Here is a 17,486-nt window from a genome sequence, read left to right as displayed (position 1 = left end):
AAAGACATAACTGGCGTAGAGCTTCCTTTTGATCCGTTAGTGGTGCTCTTGGGGGAAGTAGTAGAGGGTCGCTATGCAATCTCAGGGCCGACAGCCACCTTAATTACACATATGTTGAGCGCAGCCAGGATTACAATCGCTCAGGCATGGGAATCGGAAAATGGAACAGTGATAGCCATGTGGTGGATACGGCTATGGGGGGTGATGGCCATGGAAAAGGTAACTGCTCTGGCACATGGTTCTTATTATAAGTCTCTGAACATTTGGCTCCCATTGCACGAATTCACAGAGGACAGAGAACAGATGTACTTTAAGCCCAGATTGCTTGGTGCAATACCTGTTATTTGAGGGAACTGTATGTTGAACCTGAAAAGATTGGCCAATCTGACACAATAGAAAGGACTGAACCACTTCTTCACCTTATGTTGGGGGGTTAACGTTGGGGCGAGGGGCGAGGAATTTAACATCTATGTTATTCTGTTTTCTCCTCTTTTGTATTTTTATCATAAATGAGCATGTGCATCGAAACACACTGTCACCCCTGATGAGGGTACTGAAAATAGAAATGTAAGAAGTATTACATCTATATTACTGATCAATTTATTAGTTTATACATGTATATGTGCTCCAAAATTTAAATAAAGTTGGTAAAAAAAAAAATTGGGCTTTAGGCATTTCGCGAACTGTTGGCTGCATTCATCTTGTGAACATATCCCAAAACATTATGACATATTCAGCCATATTTGCATTTTTAACTGGAACCCCTGGTCGTACTGCAAGCAGGCAGGCCCCTATAGGTCCTGTAAGCATTATGAATTCTCTGTTCGAATGTCCACAATGCACAAGTATTTTCCAGATACTTTTCAACGATTATGGAAGCCAACATATGGAATTCTTGTAGCCAATTATCAATGGTCTACTACCTGCTTCCCCTCCTCCTTGCTTTGTTATCCACATCCTTTTGGACAATTGTGTCAGGTCCACACCTTCCTGTTCCAATTCCAACAGTGTGCAAATATCCACAAAATCCCTTTTCATACATGTCCCTAAACATGCAAGTTGATGCGCCATACCAGTGCATTGCACATTGCTACTTTAGGACCAAAGTCAAGTATTCCCCTCTCCTATGTGCTATATGAACCCTCCCCCTTTTTTTTGGCAACTTCCTCAATTACCATGCCTGCCTAGATGCCGCGCTCTGCAAACTGTTGTGGGCCTGACCCAAGATCGCCATGCTGCCCTTATTTACACCAACCCCTGCAAACATACCAGACTAAACACATTGTTATTGCACAAGTTAGTATTACCATTCTGCTTCTTTATACCAATCAACCTTCTCCCCAAGGTCTGCAAACATTGCAGAACCATACCGTTCATCTGCTCTGCATTCATAGCCTCTAGACTAGGTGCTGCCGTCATGGTCTCAAGCACTGTGGGTTGCATTGGGGTAGGTGGGGTGAAATCCCTGTTCCGTCCAACCGCAGTTTCCACCTCTACTGGCTGCAGGCAGAGCAAGACATAGAATCTCACTTCCAAGACATCCTTGTCAAGCCTTTGGGGGATTCCTCTGCCAGTCACTGCACCTGGGTTTGGGCACTTTGGCTGACTACTTCTTTGGTGATAGCTGCTCGAGCCCTTCAGCAACCATTGCCATTTCTCTAAATTCAGAAATCCCCCTCATCTGATGCAGGGAATAGCTGGCGTATATCATATAAGGGAGGGGACGTGAGGAATAGTTGTTGCCACATCTTTACCTGATGCTGCAGGTTGCTGTGCAACTACCAGCAAGATCCAATCCACGCCCTGGAAGGTGGCCACAGCCACAGCCAGCGCAACCAGCTGGTGAAGATCAATGGCAATTATTTCAGCCATGCTTCCTCTGCCGGTGCAATCTTACTATGCAGAGCATTTTCCTGGCACCTGTGCTTCCTTGACACTGCAGTCCTTTTGTGAGATGGTGGTTGTGGTGCTGCCCCTTTAAGGGCACACGTACGCAGTGGAGTGACGTTGCACTCCGCCGCGTGCATTCTAAATAAACGGGGCGTTCCCGGCCGCATCAGAGCGACCGGGGAGCCTGAACCAAACCGAACGCAAGTGTGTGCGAGTGGCCTTTGTGATCAGGGATTGGGCTCACGGGTCTCTGTACACCGTAGAGATACAACAGTGGCGACGACGATGCGATTCACGGACCCATGCACAGCCATCAAAGAAGAGAAGTTCTGTGTATTTTCTCTAATCACGATTTCTCTGCTTTATATGCCGGTGAGTGGGGACGTGACAAGCGGTCTGGCTGCCATTTTACAACAGATGCTTGGGATGGCCGCGGCTCGTTTATAGAGAGCCTGTGCGCCATCCGTGCTCAATTTTTGGACAATTCATTAGCGGACAGCTGATACTGCACACGATGTGCGTTTGAAGTAATTTTCTTGGTATTTTGATGTTGAGTATGAGGCGAGGAGCTTGGGGAAGCTTGCACTCCTTTGTCTGTCTTTCCGCTGGGCCCTACCCGGCTCAATTTTTGGAGCCACTGGAGTGTCCAGAAGTCCCTTGGAAGTGACATCTGCCCTCTCTGCACATTGTCTGCACATTGCTGTTGGTGGTGCATGCCTGGTGCCCCATTTATCATCGTTTTGGACATTTTTGAGGTGCATGGAAGGGTGCACGTGCCTACCAGAGGTGTGGTGATATCAAAAGTCATCTGAAGATCACCAGTGGTGGAGGTTCTTGCTGCATACTCCCACAGTGTATGCCATGACATCGCTGTGTCAAGAACTTTGTCTCACTCATCATCGGGGGACAGGGTGGTGAGATGCGGCCCCATCCACACATAGTGGGGTGCCTGTGCACTTCCCATCATGAATGTGGACCAGGTAGCACCTCCAGCCCCCACAAGCTCTGCCACAACAACCAGGGCCTCAGGCCCCAGCGCACCAGCCACCGATTGAGATGAAGCCGCCAGGGGCTCTACAACCAATGACTGAGTTTGATATCTCAGGTGCCCCATCCAGTCTGGGACCTTGTTGGAAAATGTGGATCGATCGCCTGGACATGTACTTCCGGGCCATGATGGAGACCAATGATGATAGTAAGGAGGCAATGCTTCTGTATTCTGATGGCCCTGCGGTGCATGAAGTCTTCCAGTCTTTGCAACCCCCAAACACCTCCTATGATGCAGCAAAGGCTGCTTTGCAGGAATATTTCCTGCCACTTGCGAATGTGGACTATGAGCTTTTTGTCATGTGCTCCGCCCGGCAAAAAGATGTTGAGACTCTGGACACTTTTTATGGCAGGCTGCGTCGGCTAGTACTGCTGTGCGCATGGGACAATCCTGACGTGATGATCCGCAACCAGCTAATCCAGGGGTGCATTTCAGGCAAGTGCTGTGTGAACCTGGAATCTCACTACCTCGCATCTTGGAACTGGGTCATTGTCAGGAAGTGTCAGAGGTAAGATCATCCAGAATGGAGGCAAGGGTGCGCCCAGGTGTCATGATGCCTACCCCCAGGCATCCGGATCAAGCCCATGAGCCCTGGGAGCAGGCATCCAGGTATTTAATAAAACCCCAGCAGCCCCGGCTGGGGGCTGTCTGGGTTCAGTCCTGGCGCCTTAGGCGCCAGGCTCATAATAGAAATCAGTCCTGGCGCCATAGGCCAAAGGCTCATAGACTTTACTTACCTCATGCAGACCATGCTGCAAATGAATCCAAGCCAACGTGAGGCCTGGATGGGACTATTTTACTACACAGACTATTTTTTACTCGGGTGTGGTTCTAGGGACTTCTTACCTTGAACTACTTTGGAGGCTATTTAAACCACACCCGAACAGCAGCACATGCTTCGTGTTATTCTGCATCCAGCAGCGTAACGCTCACCGTGCCTGCAGTCAGCATCCAATCTTCAGCCACGCCCGTCTCGAATCCAGAGCTCCTAGCAATAGAAGAAAGAAGAAGGAAAGGTTAGAAAACAGATATTATTTCAATCCTTACCTGAATTCCGGATCCATCACGTCTTCGAACTTGAAAAGGACATTATTCTACACGCGTCACATCGCCAGCTGCAACGCCGCGCCATACTCGCCAGTCCTCACAGCATTTTTCGATCCGGTGCAGCCTCCATCATTTTCTCTGCCGAATTCCACCATCTAGGGGACAAAAGAAACATAAGGTGAGCCGAGAGAGCCAACAAATACAACCTCTCCACCATAGATTTACTTGATTAACAACCAGAGGCATTATTCTGTAACAAACCGCTACTTCTTACGCCGCACCTGTAAGGAGAGAGAAACCAGCAATTTAAACACACGCATCTTTTGCCGGACAGTGTTGGGTAATACAGACTCTTACCTGAACACCATCGGCTGCCACAAGACAATCTTCCCTTGGATCCAGCTGCAACACAAAAAAGGAATGTACAAGAGTGAACATCGGACATATTGAACTCTTTGAACTTTATACTTACGGGTTCTCGCCTGGAACCTCCGAGTCAATACTCATCCGGAACTCTTCCAACGCCCTCAAACCAGTGAAGTAACTGGTATCTACGCGCCCCTGCATTCCACGCAGGATGGAGAGCTCATCATTTACAAACATAAGGTGAGTTTACTGAAAGTGAATATCGGTGGTGATTAGTGGGGAGAACAGTGGGGTGCCATTACTAAAATCCACAGGTGGCTAAATCCCTTTCTCCGCTTGCAGGAGAATATTTCTACGGGTCAAGCAGACAAAATTAGGCGGTCCAGTCCAGTCTGTCATCTCTGCACTACGCTTAACGTTGGAGGAGGTCGCAGCTGACCGGGTCCGATCGATGCCCCTGTGGGAGCCAGGTGAGCGTAACACCAGGGAGATCGGAGGAGGTGTGTGCAGTTGGCCGTGGCCATGGTGGAAGAGGAGCTAGATGCCCAGGGGGGAACCAGCGGGATCGGGGCACCAGGACAATGGGCTCTTGTATGAAGTGCGGGTATGATCTTCCGCACCCTGCTGTGTGCCCTGCGATGGGAAAATCATGTGGCCATTGTGGTGCATGAGACCGCTATGCCCGTATGTACAGTGCCCCGCTGCCAGTTGTGGTCCCAAGGGGGCCTGTCAGAGCAGGATTCTTCTGGCAACAACGCCCGCCCAACGTGGCCCAATTGGATCAAGGGGAAGACAGTGCCCCTCCGGAGGAAGAGGACGAAGATGAAGAGGAGAATGTATTCTTCGTATTCCGGTGTGGGCATTCTGCGCTCAAAAAACAGGAGGCAGCCGAGGTGCCTGGTGAGGGTGAACAAGTCACTGGTTCCGGTGCTGGTCGACACAGGGAATTCAGTGAACATAATGGCCTGCCTGAGAACACTACGATGCCATGGAGTGTCCGCATCTTCACTTTTGGTGGAGCGCAGCCGATCCCGTTGGATGGTGCAACACCCTGCTGAGCTGTGCGGAGGCGGAGGCCATTGATATAATATGATTTTGTATAGGCCCTATATAAATAAACTGTGTGTTTCAAAGCGCTTCAAGGCAAGGGATGGAACAAGGGAAAATACAATGACATTTTTACAGGCCATGAACAGTAAGGATGTGAAATTAACTATCGCCTGACGACATTTCAGATAGTGCAAGAGCTAAAACATAGATAAGGAAGGGTGGGGGATTGTGGGAAGGAAATGGAAACAGACAGGCGACTACCGTACTAGGCCTGGTGACATTTCTGGTAGAGTCGGAGAAAAACAAAAGGTGAGGGAGAGAGGTGCAGAAAGTGAGGGGAGGAACAAAACAAGCGACTATCGTACTAGGCCTGACAATGTTTCAGATAGTGCAGGACCTAGATCCACTTACACCTGCTCCCCAGCTGCAAAGGAAAAGAGGCTGGAGGGCTCCTTAAGTAGGGAAAAGAGCAGCAAGCAGGAAGGCACCAGGTGGGCGGGGCTTGGTAAGTGGTGAAAAAGAGCGGCAACCAGGAAGGCACCAGGTGGGCGGGGCTTAAGCCAGGTGACCTTGATCCATTACACCTGCTCCCCAGCTGCCATTGTCAGTTTTGCCTACTCTGTGTATGTGGAGGATGTGCAGGAGCTACTGGCGAAGTACTGTTGTCTGTTTGAGGGCATCGGGAGCATGGCGGGTGACCTGGTAAGGCGCCACATTGATGAATCCATTCAGCCAATTGCAATGAAGCATCGCTGGGTCCCATTCCACCTCAGGGACTTGGTTGATAAAGAACTGAACAAACATGTAAACCTGGACGTCATTGAAAAGGTGGAGGGTCCGACACCATGGGTCTCCCCGATTGTCATCGTCAGGAAACCGAAGCAGCCAGACTCAGTGAGAATATGTGTGGACATGAGGCTTCCGAATAAAGCCATCAAACGAGAGCGCCGTCTGACACCTACCATAGAACACATAATCGCGGAGTCCCAAGGGGCCCAGTTCTTCTCGATGCTGGACTTAAGGGCTGGTTACCATCAGGTGGTGTTACAACCCGGTCGCAGTACATTACCATATTTACCACTCATCGTGGCCTCTACCGCTACAAACGACTGAGCTTTGGGGTATCATCGGCGGCGGGGGTATTCCAGAACATTATCCAGGGTGCTCTGGCTGATCTGGCCGGAGTACTAAACATCAGGGAAGATATCCTGGTGTTTGCTCGATTGGAGGCGTAACATCTTCGTCGGCTTGCCATGACCTTTGAGCGGCTTCAGTCTCTGGGTCTAACATTACATCGGGACAAGTGTGAGTTCCTGTGGACTGAAATTGAGTACTTTGGCTTTGTCTTTAAAGAAGGGGGTGTGTCACCTGACCACAGAAAGGTAAAGGACATTGTTGAAGCTCGTCCCCCAGAGAACGTCTCAGAAGTTCGCAGTTTTCTGGGGATGGTCACATTGTGGCCGGTCATCAGGAACCAGGCGTTGCGGTCTTAGCCGCTGCAAGCCCTGACAAAGAAACATGTCACCTGGCAGTGAGGGCAGCTGGAGCAAGCTGTGTTTGAGGACATCAAGGGGGCCCTTACTGCAGAGGACACAATGGCTTTCTTTGATCCGTCGCTCCAAACTGCGATTGTGGTGGATGCCAACCCATTCGAACTGGGGACTGTGCTCACTCAGGTCGATGCAAACTCAGAAGTCTGCCCTGTCGCATATGCCAGCAAAGCCCTTTCTGAGACGGAGCAGCAGTACTCTCAGATCGAACAGGAGGCACTGGCTGTCCTGTGGGGTTGTCGCCACTTCCAGCTGTATGTGCTGGGAAGGCCAGTAACGGTGGTCACAGATCATAAGCCACTGTTGCCCATACTGGCTGGGTAGTCCTCCAAGTCACTGGCAAGGATCGAGAAGTGGATGCTGGCCCTGCTTGAGTACAGGGTATCCCTAGTGTACCGGCCCGGCAACAGCAATGCAGCCAACTACTTCTCAAGGCATCCGAGGGGGTAACCCGAAACGCCGCAGGACATCAGTGCGGAGGAGGCGGATGAGTATGTTCGGCTTGTAGGCGGCCACTCCTAACTTGGTGCCAATTGTGGAACTGGAACAAGCAGCTGCAGAGGATGAGTGTTTTGGCATCCTCAAGGCAGCCCTACAGCTCATGGAGGTCCGTGTTGGACACGCTGGCGCTAAGGACTCAGGAGGCCAAGGTAACGCTGGAGAGTCAGGGATGAGCTAGCATTCTCTGAGGCTGGTCTACTGCTTCGCGATGACCGGATTGTGGTCCCCCAGGTGAAGATCTCACATGTGATTGAACTGTCACACCAAGGTCATCAGGGCACCACCTAAATGAAGGCCCGGCTGTGCCAAACAGTGTGGTTTTCCAGACCTGGAAAGGTGGGTGGAGAGTTTGTAGCGGCATATGTGTGTGGTGCGAGGCGGCATCACCGAATCAGAGTGAACCCATCATAGAAACCATGCAGCGGGGAACCAAGCCCTGGGAAGTGGTCCATGCGGACTTTGGGTCCACAGGACGAGACACGCATTTTCTGGTAGTCGTGGACGAGTGGTCCAGATACCCGGAAGTGAAGTTTGTGGAATCGGTGGCATTTGAGAATGTTGCTGTCGCAGTTGAGAAGATCTTTGTGATCCATGGACTGCCTCAGGTGCTGTGCTCGGACAATGGGGTGCCGTTCCAGATTGAGAGGTTTGCCCACATGATGGGCGCGTATGGGAACCACCATTGGAAGATCACGCTGCTGTGGCCCCGGGCAAACCGTGAGGCGGAGCGCTTGATGAGGACTTTGAATAAGGTCTTTGGAATTGCTCAGGGCCAGAGTCTGCAGATGGCCCTCTACAAGTTCCTGAGGGAATATCGGGCTACCCCTCACACATCCACAGGAGTGGCGCCGGCTAAGGCCATGTTCAGGCATCGCCCAAGAGGCCTATTACTGGAAATGGGTGAGCGTGAGCCCGCTGTCATCAAGGATGAGCAGGTGGAAAAGGAGAGGAAAGCAAGGACTGAGCACGAGAACATCCAAAGAGGACTTCACCCCCAACAGTTCATCTCAGGTGATGAGGTGTTAGTCAGGAATCGCCATCCACACGGGAAGCTGTTGCTGACATATGAACCAAGCCCTTTGGATGTGGTGGCGGTGTAAGGATCGATGGTGACGGCGTCCGATGGGGCTGCCTCTGTAACACGCAACGCCAGTTTGTTTAAAAGACTGGGAGAAGCCAGGCCGGAGGCAGTGCAGAGAAGTGACATGAGAGAGGTACTGGATGAGGGCGGTGGCCTGGTCCACCCGCCAACCTCCCTAGTTCAAGGGAGTTCAGGTGAGGAGGGCCCGTTCCGGGAAGCGGGCAGGAGGTATACCCCAGACGGTCAGGAACGGGAAGCATACCCACCTAAGTGACAGTAATTTGGGCTCCTGAACTGGTGGGAACACCCAGTGGACACCGTTTGAAACACCTGTGTATAGGCGCGTTACAAATACCATATCATATCATATCATATCATGTGACATGCAGGAATGGGGTGGATGTGATTAAAGGGGTCCGCCATTTTGTGTGCTGTGTGTTCTTATAGTTTGTAGGTAGCAATTCTTTCTTGTTGTTTGTTATGAAAAAGGAGTAGTGTGGTGCTGCCCAGAGCGACCATGGAGCCCGAACCAAACGCAAGTGTGTGCGAGTGGCCTTTGTGATCGGGGGTGGGGCTCATGGGGCTCACGGGTCGCCGTACACCGGAGAGACACAACAGTGGTTGTGGTCTCAGTCACTCCTCAGCGGCTAGCCGCACTCATCTGTGTGACCTGTGTGGTCACCAGTGCTTTTTCTTTGGCCCCCTGATCTCTTCCCTTCTGAGCTTCTTTTTGGGTGGCCCTGGGACCTGCCATGTCATATGGTTACTGACATCTGTGGGTGAGCATTCTTACTCTTAACAGCCACATATGCTTTTCCACATTCGAGGCTGCTATGTTGGTGAAAGCAGTCTCCAGCAACTCTTCCAACTCCGAGGTCTTTCAACTGTTCTACAGTGGCTAGCAGAGTTCCTTCAGCACTGGCACCTGAGACTCCAGGGTCCGATCCACCAGTGACCGCTGACCCTGCAACTCCACCTGGGCCATAGTTATCCCAGCGTTTACCAAAACAGGGTGTAGTTGCTCATCAACGTAAAACAGAAGTCTTTGCAAAGTTAATGACGATCCGTGCAGACAGCACTGTGGCAGGTAAGTCAATCGGCTCCTGGCAACAGCGGACCACATTTTATGCCACCATTGGTCGCCCCTCATTTGTTCCTCCTATCCTTTTTTTTTTATGCTGGCCAATCCTTAGCAATTTGCCCTAGGCGACACCCTATGGCCAGCTGTACCCGTTTGTGGACTTAACATGGCAACCACACCCATCCATTGTCACCCTGACCACCGCCCCATACCCCCTTTCTTTTCTTTTCTTTTTTTTCTATATTTTTTTTTAATTGATTTAGTTGAAATTAATCAACCTTAAAATTTCATTACAAAACCAAAAACAGATCAAATGGACAAATTCATAATCTAAAAACAGAACATATTCAAATTCATTTTTTTCCCAACCAAATTCATAATCATATTAAAACCCATGTATATGTATACACATTATAGAATCAACAAAATGTAGAAAAATAAAAGACAACAATTAACAATCCCATGCCCTCATATTCCCTGGTCTAGATCCAAATACCGTATCCATGTGGACACATTTCTAGCAATGATCAGTAATGACTTCTCAAACCAGCTACAGAGTGGTTACTGCCTGGTTAAACATTAAAGATTTATGCAACATCTCATTCTGGTACACTATACGCTGGGATCTAGCACCAGTTGTAAACTTACTAAAAAATTTACTGTAGCCAATTGGATCGACAGTTGAGAGCAACTCATGATAGTAGACCAACACGTTTTCTCCTCAAGATTCCCCAAATGTTTACAATGTTTCGCAAAATGAATTTGTCTACGGTTCCACAAACAAGGACACTGGGTTATCAGGTGTTCTAAGGTCTCTGGCACCCCTCTTGTGGTACAAAAGTGACAAATGTTTTCACTAGGTAGCATTAGATGCCGTTTTGTCAGCACCTCTTTTGTGTGCCATAAATTAAACCGTAGACGTATAATAGCCAGTCTATGGGCTGGTGTAGGGGCTCTCAACAAATAGGGCGGAAGAATGCGCACATTTTTTGGTGGAAATCTGCTAGTATCACCTCCTTGATATTGCATACATTTATCGCAGGTATTAATCCAGTCAACACAATATAACTTGTCTTTAGCTTTGTTTGGGTTTAAAACCAACAATTCAATGGTTATGTCGGCAAAACCCAGGATTTGACAGACCTTATTCACCCAGGTTGTCATGAATCGATCTTTTGTTCCGAATATATAGGCAGACAGGGACCGCAATGTAACATCGTCATTAGTTCATATGAGACATTTCCTGAACAGGGAACAAAGTCTCCAGTTATAGAGTGCTTGGAGGGAAACAAGCTGGGTTCTCACATTATTTACGCTCTCAAAACACATCCCCAGGTATGTATAGTGTGCCACTCTTTGCAGTTCAACATGGTTGATTGACCAAAGACACCGTTTGGAACCAGTCCTTGTTGGGGTGTACACAACAATCTGCGTTTTCTTGGTGTTGACTCTAAATTGATTCAGATGAATATATGTCTGAAAGGCTGTCTGGAGATTTTGAAGGCCCATTTGAGTTTTCGAAATCAACACCAAATCATCTGCATACATCAAAGCCTTAACGGTATGCATGCCCAATTTTGGAGAATCCGAGATAATTTTAACAAACACATTTTTAAGATCATAAATAAAATAATTAAAGATGAAGCCAGCAAACATCCCTGTTTAAGTCCTCGAGCTGTTTTGATTGGGGTAGGCAATACTCCATCTAATGAGAGTCGAACACAAATGGATGTGTCCGAGTGCAATGCATGTATGATTTCGAATAATGTATAAGGGCATTGATCTATGATTAATGTTTTCAATAATAGTGCTCTTGAGATAGAATCAAATGCAGAGTGTAAGTCTACGAATGCAAAGTTTGCTGGTTCTTTCATGGCATGACACTGTGCCTTGATGGTATTCAGGCATAACAGATTGATGTGCGTGCCCATGCCCAGAACAAAACCTGCTTGGCAAGGGTCGCGTAGATGGTTTGTCTTGGTCCATGCATTGAAATCCCGCAACACTAGCTTAGTAAAGATCTTACCTGGGGCGTCCAGTATGGCAATCGGCCTGTAATTTTGAGGGAGGGAGCGATCTCCCTTTTTAAAGATGGGAATAATAACTGATGTTTTCCAGGACGCCGGCACCTTATGCATTTTCACTGTTAATTGAAAAATCTGATCTAATATGAGCTCCCACTCACGAACATTTGATTTGAGTGTAAAGTTAGTGATACCATCGGGACCGGCCGCTCTAGAAGTGCTTGCTTGTCGAATGAGCACTTCAATGCTCGTTGGAGAAAACTCCAAAGACCAGCCAGCTGCACTGGGACAAGCCAGTTGCGTTTCCACAAACTCAGGGTTAGCATACAGATCAGCAAAATACTCTACCCATTTGTCTTCTCGGACCACCATGAGTTGCGCATCAGCTTGTGAGTCACCGGCTTCATTATTCAAAATCATCCACAGTTTTTGTATACACATTTCGCATGGTTCAGATCTTTTTGACATGATGTGTTACCTGCCGCTAAAATTATCTTTCTTTGTTTCCGATAGGCCGCGCGTGCAGTTTGTATATCATGATCAAAAACATGCTGATGCTTCACACAAGCTTTTAAGGGACCATAGATAGTGTTGATGAAAGGTAGTAGTAGCTCTGTGTAATGTAGAGGTGTGGCCACTCTTGCATTATTTACCAGGGAGTGTCTATATGCCACCACCTTCATATCAGACCATTGTAATTGATTTTTTGCAGCATTGACGGCCACTGGATGGTTTGTACAAGTCTTCTATCCTGAGCACAATCTCCTGTAATGGTTAACGACAGCAATTTATGGTTGCCATTTGACAATTCATAAACGATCAGGCTCTTGACCTGTTGAAAAATTATGGTGTCTACATAAATATAATCAATTGTGCTTGTACTGCTATTTCTCAACCATGTGCTGTGGGCAGGAACAGCACCACTTACAGCTCCATTGACCATGTGGAATTATCTTTCTTTCATAAAGACATCCATTTCTGGACGTCCTTAGTTTGACAATTTGGATTCCAACAATCTAGGTTTAGATCTCCTAGAATAATCATATGTGTGTTACGTTGTTTGCGGTGCTGATTAAATGCAAAATTCAGTTTAAAGCCTTATAAAAAGCTTCATCTGGCATTGCCATCTGGTTCCGATACAGATTGACTAGAGCTATGATCCAAGCTCCAAATTAAATTTTAACCAACTGAATATATGCACTTTCTGTCGCCCACTCGCTGATAGACAGGCCCAATTTCAAATTCACTGCGACCAACAAACCTGACGAAGGCCGCCCTCCTGTTAACAATGCTGGAAGCAAGATGACGTCAAAACCATCCCAAATTGGAATAGAGGTCAACCAAGTTTTTCGGAGCGCAATGATGTGAAATGCCACCGGAAACATTTGGAGTGAATATTGCAGATAGGAATGACCTCTGGAATTCCAGCTTGCAATGTTCACAACCGGAGGATAGGGCAGCGTTGGGGTTATTTTTGACCCCCCATTGAGAACCATCCCTCGTTGCGCACAATGTTGTGTGTACTTTGATAGATGTTAGGTTTTGGAACCATACTTTGTGGTTCGCTGGTCAAACACTCTGGATCTTCAGCCAACAAAAAACCCATATCAAACAATCTCATTTTTTCTTGGCAAATTAAGTTGGACACAACTCCTGACGGTATCCACAATCTGATTACCGAATTTGTGAACTGAGAGATTAATTCAATTTGTTCGATGTCATTGGATGACACATCTTGGAGTTCGCACATCGCTAAAGATGTTCAACACACTTTTCCGATTCAACACGTAGGAAGGGAAATCTCCTTCTCTACATTTCATGATGAAAGAGTGTGAGTTTCCACTTTTTTGGTGTATTGATTTAGGGACAGTTGGCAGAGAGGCAGCAGAAGGGATGTTATGCACATGGGGGGACTGTATATTTAGAGTCCTCAAATTAAGCAGAGTTTCATGTGTAAATGCACCTGCAGCCAAAGGAAGCGAGGGATTTATAATGGCTCCCTTGTCCCCTTGTTTGTGTTGGTCAACACGCGCCACTTGAGGAGGGGGTGCAGAATTAACAACAGCGCGCTCTGATAGATACATATCCATCATGTGTTTAATGGACGCAACCATAGTCTGTGGTTGCTCAATGCTGGTGTTTAAACTCAGATTAGTATCTAATTGCCTCAGCTCCATTTTGTTAGGCAACGGGACACTCAATAATCTCTGTTCATCAAGTGATGCCAATCTCAATGAGTCAACAAGTTGGTTCAAAGGTGAGTGGACGGGAGGGCAGACATGAGGGACAGATGTCTTCCCTGAAGCATTGTCAGTCAAGTTGGGCATACTGTGTTCTTTCTCTCCAGGCATGTGTAGATCAGTACTATTTGTACCATTGTGAATAGGTGCTATGGGGAGAGTAGAAGGTGGTATGGTGCCACCAATGGCGTGGAAAAAAGCATTCAAGGTGTGTTTCAGCCCTTTGATGCTAGGCATATTTTTTGTTTTCGTTGATATAGCCCTTGGCCCCTTCAGTTTTGTCCACTTAGTATTTTTCTTTTGAGGTAGGTTGCTGGTCTTTTGATTTGGTCTGGGCAAATGCACATTAAAGACATCCTCATGTTCCGATTCTGCATCGTCCACTGAGAGATCGATGTATGAGGAATCTTTGGCCAAGAGTGAGGGCTCGATCACTAGAGGACCCACCATTGGGCGTATGATCTCTACTATGACTGGCAAGGCGGAACATGCATCACATCTTGTGAAGCAATGCCCGGAACAGCCCTGCGCCCATCTTGAGAGAAGTCAGCCTCCACACATCCCATACGATGTTCAGACTCATTCAATCTTACACATTTTTGGCTAAGGTCATACAAACGTTTATGGTTTGCATTCAGACCGCAAGTAAGTTCATCCAGGAAACTGGCTTCTTTTACTAGCCTGTTAACTAAGATTTCAAACAGTCTGAAGAGGCTTTGTACTGAAGTGTTGATAACTGCTAACGCCAGTTCCATCATGGTGGAATTGGGAGGGATAATGGATTTACTTTCACTGGTCTGTGATATATTCCTGCACGCCCCAGGGGTGGGCTGCACAAATGAGGGAGAACAGGACCGTGAGATCGAAATAGATGAAGAAATGTATTCTATCACGCTCTTGAAGGCCTCAATCTCCTCCATAATGGAGATTGGGGACTCACATTGGGAGGCATAGATCGAAATAGCAGAGCTGTCACCCACATCAGTTGGGAAGGAAATGGGTGATAGAGCTATTGGTATACAGGTAGCTTTTTGAACACGATGTGGCTTGACAGAGTCCAAGATCGTTTGATCAGAGAGTGTGCAGCTCTTATAGGCATTTACATTCGAGACCCCTGCATTCTGTGCAAGGTTGTGTGACGGACGTGGAATATAAGGAACATTAACAACACCGGGCGTAATCAGGGACCCACACTTTAAGGAATTAACAGTGGTATAGGCCAGAGAGGCCCGACCGCCCTTTGGTCTGGCCCAACTATTGCAATAAGGGGTAAGCATAATTGCTGTACGTGTCGAATGAAGCGTTTTTGCTATGGCTATTTCCGCTGTTCCTGTGAGATTGGCAATGTCCCTTGGCATGTTTGATTTCAGTGTGTACATTTAAATACCGTGTTCAAACAAATGTACATGAAACACAGAATAGGATAACAAGAGACCACAGCCACCCCTTCTCGCCTTAAACAGAAAATTAATAGGGCACAACTCAAACCTCCAGACTGTGAATTCTAAAGCAACTTCAAGCCCTTCAAACCCTAAGGCCACACGCTGTACCGCCGTGGCAAAGCAGCAAAGCGGTACTTGTGCCGGTACTTGCCCATGTGCGCGCGCGCTGTGCTTGTTCTTCTTCTTGCTGATAGATTTTTATCCATCAGCTGTGATCTTTGGATACCGAGGCTTGAGCCTCATTACTCCATCTTCTCGGGTTGAGTATGTAGTCGTGGGTTTGTATTCTTCTTGGTCTGTGTGGTCTTGTCACAGTAGAGCTGGTTTCACAGGGTCTTCGCAGTGATGGGCCGCGGGTAGCGGTCGAAGGGGTTTGCAGAGGTGGCAGTAAGTCTTCTGATCAGAGGGTTCGGGTTCTGCTCCAGTCCTTGGCAGAAGTTCTTGCTCAGCTTCGCTAGATGTTCGTCCAACATCTCGATGTCCAGGTCTCTGTGAAGGTCTGCTATCCTTGTGAAGATTGGAGCTCCAGACGATATCCGCAGGGCCTTGTTCTGGACTATCTGAAGACTCTTCCGGTGTCGCTCATGGCAGGTCATCCATGCTGGGGAGGCATATGTCAGGGTTGGTCTGATGATCGCCTTGTAGACATGCACAATATATGGGCAGATGCAAAGTTAGACACGGGAGCCAATCCCTGATGGTCCAAGGCGGGACAAAGCCACAATGTCAATCACTTTTCTTTCTTGCCAGGTAAATCCAATCCAATCCAAGTAGCAGCGAGCAGCGAGAAGCAGCGAGATGCAGCGGCAAAGGGGTGGAAAGGAACATCAAGCCCCTAAGGATTTCAGCCCGGTTATCCTTGTAACCTTCCTAGGAGGCTGCCTGTTTCAGCCTCACAGAAACCGCTAAAGCCAGAACATGTTAGGCACACAGAGCTGCCACTACACAGATCTTGGATGTAAAGAATATGGGAGCTCCCAACAGAAACCACATCACTACTGTCAACAAATATGACACACATGCAGACTTTGCTGAAGCCTCTAGTCTCAATAACAAATGTGAATAAAATCAATACCTGTGCTGTGCTGCATGGTGGAAGGGGGAGTGAGGCAGCCAGAACACCACGGTAGCAGCAGCTCAATTTTACAGTCTCATATTGTGACCAACAAGTCCCAATACAAAAGTACTGGAAATTGTCCCATAAAAAGTCTCCTCAACATTACCACGAACACAAGCTACCCATGACCATTTAAAATCAATGAATTGCAAATATGTAAGTTTGTTAGCAGTTCATTTAGTGTATTTCGCCCGTATTGCACCACAACAAATTATCTCTTCCTCATCTGCTATTGCTGCCTGCGTTGGATTACTGCCATCGCAGTCCATGGTGCCTCTCCATTAACCTGTTTTAGGGTATTGTTGCTGACATTGAGATCTTTGAAAATAATTGCGCTTTCTAAATTGACTTGTTGCATCCATGTCATGAATCAGCCAGCCAGCCAGCCAGCCCTAGATTTAGACCCTGGCACACTTAGCATTTTGTGTCTCGTGGTTGAGATGCCCCACAGAAAGATGGACCTAGGTCTAACAAAGTGTGCACTGTCGGCTTAAAAATAAAAAAAGACTGGCCTATGCAGAACCTCCAAACAAAGACCGCTTGTTACCTATGTGCATTTTTTGCTTCTTGTTTGATAGATGGTCAGAGGGGACCCCTGTGGTTAGGCATCCACTTAGCTTCACTCGTCTGTTGACATCCAGAAAATATCGTTTGTAAGAGTTGGCAGGGCAAAGACTGAAGAACCTGTCACATGGTTGACATTGACCAATACATAAAAGGCAAAGAAAAAGCACGTGCATAACAAAGAATGTATTGGAGACCGTTATACACATTGGGACGTAAAATAAAGTTGTCAGGGTAGTTATTCTCAAATGTGTGATCAGCACCATAGAGAATTTAAAACGGTTGGGTCTCTTGGGGTAGTTAATGTGTGTGTAAATTAACGTTCTCTCCAGTCTAAGATCAGTACACGACCTTCCTGCAGCATATACAGGTCAATTTGAGCAAATAAAATGTTACTAGTAAAATGTTTTTTCGTGATTCTTGTCACGGAAGAAGGGTCACACAGTTCATTTAAAAACCAAAACAAAAATGTCCCAAATAAAAGT

The 17,486-nt window shown here is 47.5% G+C and overlaps 1 protein-coding gene across 1 annotated transcript in view; it reads left to right on the top strand.

Annotated features, from left to right (window-relative positions):
• Nucleotides 1-17,486, top strand: part of BRD1 (bromodomain containing 1) — a 1,051,203-nt gene that overhangs the window by 25,354 nt on the left and 1,008,363 nt on the right. The gene's annotated exons all lie outside the window — the stretch shown is intronic.

This window comes from Ambystoma mexicanum, chromosome 12, assembly GCF_040938575.1.
Source record: "Ambystoma mexicanum isolate Mex_15411 chromosome 12, UKY_AmexF1_1, whole genome shotgun sequence".
In the NCBI taxonomy this organism is placed as follows: domain Eukaryota; kingdom Metazoa; phylum Chordata; class Amphibia; order Caudata; family Ambystomatidae; genus Ambystoma; species Ambystoma mexicanum.
Note: the sequence above shows the minus strand (reverse complement) of the source record. Positions and strands in the feature narration are given on the sequence as shown.